Raw genomic sequence first — 7,799 nt, forward strand, 5'->3', positions numbered from 1 at the left:
GGTTTATTTATCAAACATATCAAGCACGTAACTTGACCCCCACCATACACATATACATAAAAAAATAGGCCTGCTGAACAGCCCAGGCAACATTGAAACATTGAAATTGTGACAGTGGAATAATTCATTTTCATATGAAAGCTATGAACTTTGTGAACGCACAGAACACTATCAAATGTCAGTAACAAATAACGCCAGTAGCATGTCGCTTGTCGTCTACAATGTCGGGAGACAAATCAACATGTTTCTCAAAGAACATGACATAACAAATGTCAATAACAAATAACGCCTGTAAAAGCATGTCGCCTACAATATCGGAAGACAAATTAAAAGGGCTCATATTGCCGCATGAGCTGCTTGATGTCGCGCATCAAAATAGTGCTTTGTTCCTGTGGGAGATTTTGTAGAAAATGGCACAGGTAATTACAAAAAGTGGTGTGTATGTCATTGGACAATAATCTCTCTCTCTCTCTCTCTGTGACTTCACACACACACATGACGTTGATTATTCTTGCCTACCGAAACCCTCTGTAATCCTATGCTTCACAAACTCGTTCAACCAGCTTAGAGCTGTCAGTATTTTGGGGTAGCCGAAACTGAGCTGCCCCGCACCACTTCTGCATGCCACCTTCCACTTCTTGTGCGCCCGGGTGAATTTGTCACGGGCACTTTTCCAGTCTGCTTTCACTTTATCTACACTTTTTCCCATTGCGATTGCAATCTCCCTCCAGGCATTGTCCAACGCTATTTTATTTGCATGTAACTGAGATGAACTATCATACAAATGCGGACGTATTCGCACAAGCTCGCATAGTTTTTCCTCTTCGCCCGCCATTGTATTCAAACCTTCTTCTTCTGTAAATATGAAATAATGTACAATACTTGCAGTATCGCCCCCACCAACAACGCGTAGTATTGCTTGCAACGGTGCGTCGCGTATCAAAAACTGGGATGACACATTTTGCTACGCATAGACGCATAATGGCGGCCGAAGCGTAGCGATGCATAGCCTTGCAGGCGCGTATGCGTATCGATGCGTTGACTCTGTAAGAGCCCTTAACATTGAAATCACTCGCACCTGACGCGCTATTCGCGTCCGGTGTGAACGCACCATGAGGGAAGTATCTGTCATCAAAAGTTTGTCCGGTGACGGTATAACTGATATTACTTGTAATCAGCACGTATACAAAGAGAGCTGCAGCTATACCTGACACACCCGGCGCCTTAATATTTCGTTGTGTTGTACATTTTCCGTTGTGTTTTGAACTTATGTTTGCTTTTTAAATCTCGTTGTGCTGTGCACTACTGGGCCACCGTAAAAGGACCCAAAAGCAAAAGCTGGGGCACGTTCAAGTTCAAAACGGTGCGCAACGTTTTGCTACGGTTTCCGGGTTGAACGTCATGTTTCCTGGAAACGGCGTGCACCGTGACCGGTGTGCAACGGGGTTTGAGATACGTTTTCTCTTGTTTGGTGGGTGTGTCAGAACTGCAGTCCAATCAGCAGCAACATAAGGCACGCGGTATTAAAGTGAACTCGCACAATGGGTTCAAGGAAAGTAATTTACAAATGTGTTCGATGCAGCTCGGTATACGCAACAACTGAGGATATTAGAAGACATGTTTGTTGTAAGTTTTATTGTAAAAATATAGGATATCAACATAATGATGTAGTTGTTTATATTTTTAGCTTCATTGCAAGTGTATGACATTTGGTATAGAAATAAACAATGGTAATTAAGTGCTTTTCCTAAAAATGAGAAAGAAAATACAGGGTACTAAAACAGTATGAACTACAAATAATTAGTATGTGAGGCTAAATAGATGTGTTTTAGTCTGAATTAGGTAAGATGTGTGCTTCCATTTCAGTTTCAGCAATCCCATCACTCGATTGGGATGTTATCTTTTGTTCTGGGCGGCAAGTGCAGTAACTGTAACATCGGGCATATTTTGTAGTATTAAACATTTATACCGACTTCATCAGGCTCCGAAAACTCTTCACAAAGAACACAAAGAATGACCTTCTCAGCTGCCATAGTTGCAACTCTTGCGTCATCAGAACAGTGTGTTCAACGCATCACCGTTTCTGTTTAAAAAACGTTGTGCAACGTTTTGTCGGGGCTGAACGCAGCCCTGGTTACAGAGGTTTATTGAAAAGCAGATAAATGTCAAAATAGTCTGTCTAGGAGACGCAGAACAGGATAATGAAACTCAAAAGGAACAGACTACAGCCAGGCAGGATGAAAGGCACAGGTACAGTTGCTGTCAGAAAGTGTACACAGTGGAAACGATGAGCACTAACTCCATTTGGCAGAAACAGCAGCACAGACTAGCAGGCTTACATAGGATGACAGGTGATCTCTCTCGTCTGATACACACACACTCACAACAGGACAAGATTGAGCAGAGATAAATCACAATGATGAGGCGTCTGTAACGACAAGCATGAATGAACAAACAATAAACCGACAAAGAAGGGAGAAGAACACGAGATCTAAATATCAAGAAGATCAGGGGAAAGGGGGAACATGTGTGGGAAGATGAGCGAGGGCGCTAGCTGATTGTGATAGTGCTCAGCTGTGCGAGAGCGCGCGTGCAGGAGAGGGAGAGGATCAAACCTGACTCCTGAAATGTGCTGCAACTTGTCTTGAGTTTGTATTAATCGACTCATTTTTCTTTATGCATTACGCCACTAAACTGTTGTTGACCGTGTTTTTTCAGATTTGTCCTTCCAGATAAAATGATTCACTTGGCACATGAACTCATATGTCCTGCATGAATATATCACCAATGAGGCTTATCAGCAGCAGCGCCGCGTCAGACACATTTCTGTTATGCAAAGACAACGAAAACGCCACGCAGCCAGTGTGTCGCCGGCCTTACGGTCAAATCACTAGTGATGGGCAGATCGAGGCTTCATGAAGCAATGAAACAGTTGAACCAAATGGGCCATATTGTTTCGAGGCTTCGAATCAATCCGACACCCGTCTCAACGGTGACACCTAGTGGTCACTTGCAGGTGTTGATCTGAAACTACCTTGACGAGCCATTAAAAAAATTTGTTGTTTTTTTATTATTGTAATTTTCTAATATGTGAAGCTTGTAACCTGTAGGCTCCTCACTGTGCATAATGTTATTTTGGTCCTGCAAAATGAATATTAATAAAAGAAATCAAGCCACAATGTCTCACTTTTTTAGAGATTTTTATTAAAAAATATTAATTTCTCTGCTTTGGAAGGACTTAGCCTACTTCTTTTTTTACAGTTAATTTCTCCAGCCTTTGAAAAAATCCTCTCACAAGAGACACTTGTTGCTGGCATGCAAAGACATTTTTTAGCTAGGACATACAAATGAGAAAAGATTACTGCTCTCTCTTTCCAGTAAGTTAGTGGATCATGAGTTCTGGGCAAATTTCAAATTCTCCTCAAATGGCGCATCATGGATGATGTATTGTTGCAGTAGGCTAGCTGCCGATCACAATACACACATCTCACTTTATTTGGGGTTTCTAAACGGAAATGCTCCCACACCACAGATGTACTGCATCTCTTCTGGGGAGCCTCCATTTTATCGATCTATCCAAATCTATGTACACTGTTAGCAATTGATGTAATTTTTACAATAAAATTTACAACAACATATTGTATTCATGTTTTTATTGTAAATACAAATGCATGATGGGAAATTTATGGACAGTCCTGTAATTTTGTTGTAACTACACTGTAGAAGCATTATTTTACAGCCACCGCATAGCATTGTGGGATTGCTGCGATTTGAATTTTGAAATTGCGCGGTACCGCGGTGGCCAACGGCACCAGAATCAAACACTTTTGGAAGAAGCAGCTTTTGGAAGGAACACATCTCAGGTATGAAACGTTAACATGAAATCTATTTTTATAAGTCTATGGATATATTAATACCGGTCATATGAGTGGTGATTGTTTCGTTTGGTTTTATTTCAGTGACATTAGCTTCTGTGACGTTCGCCCCGACTCGACTCGCTCACTCCCGGTAAAACAACACCATGAACTGACCGCGGTGAAGTGGCGTCTTCTTACTCAACCCATACGGAAAAAAGTTACCACATGCAGCTACAAGGTACGAGATATTCACAATTTTTCGCTTGGTATATTTCAGTAACATTAGCTAGAGTAATGTTAGATATAACGTTAGCTCAACTCGCCCCGCTCACTCCCGGGTAACGACGTTATAAACCTGAACTGACCGCGGTGAAGCGGCGTCTTCTTTAAGTTACTCAATCCATAAAGAAAATGGTAACGTTACCACATGCAGATACACGGCACTATTTTCAATGGAAAAACAAACATGGTGAGTAGAATCGAGTAGAGCTGAGCTTGTAACGTAGCCTAACGTTAATGGAAAACAACCACCACAATGACGATAGCTCAAATAACGTTAGCCCAGACTGTTAAAAATAAGCATTAACGTTAGCCCGATCAGTTAGCTCAGGTTATTATTGCATTGATTACACGTGCTACTGGACAGGCTGTCGTAACATTATTAGGACTTCTGCTTTGCTGTCTTGTAATCGGGGGTCTTGAAGCCGTGGTTTGCACACTAGCATAAACGAAGTTTGTAGATTTTACGGTCACTGAATAAACACAAGCAAATTTTAGTTGAAATATGGGTTTTAATTAAACGACAATGCTGGTATCTTTAATTATGTGAGTCAGCTATAACTGTGAGATAAGCTGAATATAGCATCTGGTATGCTCATATGTTATAACATTACTTTGTGCTTGGCAAACCAGGTTGGAAGAGCAGTCATGTAACTGTCTGTATCTAAAATAAACTGCGCGTGCGCAACTAAATCCAACCAGCATCGTCATAAAATTATTATTTTTTCCGGAGCCTGGGTTCTGTTGAAAAGCTTTCAATGCTCTCTTTGTCTTCAGAAAAGGCAGCAAATTATCAGTAGTATTAAAATTAAGTTAACCATTTTGTTTGTCTCAAATTACATGTGGCTGCCTGGCAGACTATATGGACTAAAATAATAATAGATTTTTTATTTGGTATTTGTGTAATTGGTAATACATTTGGTAATGTTTACGTTTTTTATTCCCTAGCCTAGCCCTCTGCCACAGCTGCTGATATCCAGAGAGAGAGAGAGAGAGAGACCTATCCAGCACACCTTGCTAAATTGTGCAAGGTATATTCTTCCATTATTTTATAGAGTAGTTCACTTTTAAATGAAAATTACCCCATGATTTACTCACCTTTTATTATCATATTGTGTTAATGCATTTCAGAAGAGACACTAATAGCAACAAGTGTTCATAGAAGGAACAGTTGTGATGGGGCCCAAATCAGTCTTTTGAATGGAGTGGCTGAAACCTTCGCTGCTTACTATGTGTTCAACATGCAGTATCCTAAAGACGCCTCAGGGACTTTATACAAAGGTATGTTTAAACTGTTTACACACTAATAAAGAAAATGAGGTAACACTTTACGGTAAGGGTACATTAATTATCATGAATTCATGTATAAATTCATGCATGAATTACGCATTCATTCATGCATTAATATCTCATGAATCATCAGGAAATAACACAAGTTCAACGTTTTTCATTCATGACTTCATGAGTGAACAACACCTTAATAAAAAAAATTTACTAAGATGAGTATATCATCATGAATTATGACGCATGATCGTGATGCTTTTCTTTGTTCACAGTTATGCGACCATTAGCACATTGTTCATCAGTGTTTCTAAGGACCAAAGAAAACACTGTGAACAAAGAAAACATCATGATCATGCGTAATAAATCATAATTCATGACGATTTACCCATCTTAGTTATTGTTTTAATTAAGGTGTTGTTCACCCATGAAGTCATGAATGAAAACGTTGAACTCGTGTTAGTTCCTGATGATTCATGAGATATGAATGCATAATTCATGCATGAATTTATACATGAATTCATGATAATTCATGTCCCCTTACTGTAAAGTGAATCCATCATTCTCATATGTAACGTCCCATGAATTATTACCTTATTACCAGTATTGTTAGGTTCTATGATATATTCTATGCAATGATGTCAATAGATAGGTTTCCATCCAATTAAAACATAACTTTTAAACGCATTCGTAAAAATTTGGCAAAAAAACCCTCTAATTGGAGAGCATTTCAATCAACTCTGTTATGCGAATTATAAATGGTCACGCACCTAGGAGTCGTGAACAGCTGTGGGATCAAAACGTAAGGTTGACAGGGCAACTTGAAACACTTGATATAATTGCAAAAAATGCAAATTTGTCAATCCACATAGAAGTTTTTGTTCACATTAGAATATTTTATGTGAATTTTAACCGTTTCCAGTCAGGATTTCTTTTTCAAATGGTTAAAATGTGCATTAAAAAGTTGGATGGAGACCCACCTATTGCTGTTAAGTGTCTGTTCTATAGTAGAGTTGGTTTTCCCCTGCAGGACATAATTTGTGTAAACAGAAGAGACTGACGGACAACAGTTTAACATTACAACTTTCATTAATTCATTAAATTAAATTGTATGGTTAAAGTTGTTAATGTTAAATAAATACATCAAAGTCATTTTATTTTATGAGCAAGTAGGTTACTTGAAAAACTTTAACTTTTTTCCTCTCTCTCGGTTTTCAGAGCTTTTTGTGGAATCCACTCCCAGACGGGCAGTAAAGCCGAGAAGAGACACAGGCTCAACGCACCTGTTTGCACCCTCCTAAGAAAACTGAACTTTGAGTTGATGGGATAGTAACATGAACAACTTCCCCTATGCAGTTCAAGTCTGGCTGGACACCTTTGTTCCATATCATCGTGTTCCCCCTGACGATAGGCTGCCTGGACGTCTGGAAGTGAGCTTCTTCATTAAAGGGATACTCCACTTTTTTGGAAATAGGCTCATTTTACAACTCCCCCAGAGTTAAACAGTTGAGTTTTACCGTTTTCGAATCCATTCAGCTGATCTCCGGGTCTTTAGAAGAATGTCAGAGTTTTTGGTCCCATTGACTTCCATAGTATATATTTTTTCCTACTATGGAAGTCAATGGGACCAAAAACTGTCTGGTTACTGACATTCTTCTTGGTCCCATTGACTTTCATAGTAGGAAAAAATATATACTATGGAAGTCAATGGGACCAAAAACTCTGACATTGTTCTAAAGACCCGGAGATCAGCTGAATGGATTCGAAAACGGTAAAACTCAACTGTTTAACTCTGGTGGAGTTGTAAAATGAGCCTATTTCCAAAAAAAGTGGAGTATCCCTTTAAAAGTAAAATTTTGTTTGTGTGTGATAAAGTGGATACTTTTGTAATATGTATTTTTGCACAGTTTGTTAATAAAAAAAAAGAAAATATACCATTGTTGTGTTTTTAATTGGCCAATACGGAAAATGACAGCTTTTTACTTGTAATATTTATACTTGTAATGTTTTACAGTATATTGATTTGTCCTGTGAAATTACAGGAAATTCCTGGCTACTGAGTTGCCGTAAATATAACATTTTGCTGTAATATTTACAGTATTCTATCCTGTGAAATTACAGGAAATTCCTGGCAAATACCCGTACATTTACATGATTATTGTAATTAATTACAGTAGGGATGTTGTATTAAGTATTACAATAACAGTCCTGAATACTGTTTACAGTAAATTTACGGCAACTATTAGCCAGGAATTTCCTGTAAAATTACAAGAAATTTCTAACAGTGAATATGAATCTATCCATGTATCTATAATCTATCTATGTATCTAGATATAATCTATCTATGTATTTATATATGTATCTATAATCTATCTATATATA

General features: G+C 38.5%; 1 long non-coding RNA gene across 2 annotated transcripts; it reads left to right on the forward strand.

Annotated features, from left to right (window-relative positions):
• Positions 1–3,567: 3,567 nt before the first annotated feature.
• LOC309492427 lies at positions 3,568–7,553 on the forward strand. 2 transcript variants are annotated; one of them, XR_014203535.1, is made up of 4 exons: positions 3,568–4,326; positions 5,085–5,167; positions 5,268–5,417; positions 6,636–7,553. It is a non-coding gene; the product is annotated as an uncharacterized lncRNA (long non-coding RNA). The 2 variants fall into 2 exon arrangements; XR_014203536.1 differs by having other exon boundaries at positions 3,568–4,095.
• The last annotated feature ends 246 nt before the right edge of the window (positions 7,554–7,799 follow it).

The sequence above is a fragment of the Leuciscus leuciscus genome (genome assembly GCF_965113295.1).
Source record: "Leuciscus leuciscus genome assembly, chromosome: 2".
Classification (NCBI taxonomy): Eukaryota; Metazoa; Chordata; class Actinopteri; order Cypriniformes; family Leuciscidae; genus Leuciscus; species Leuciscus leuciscus.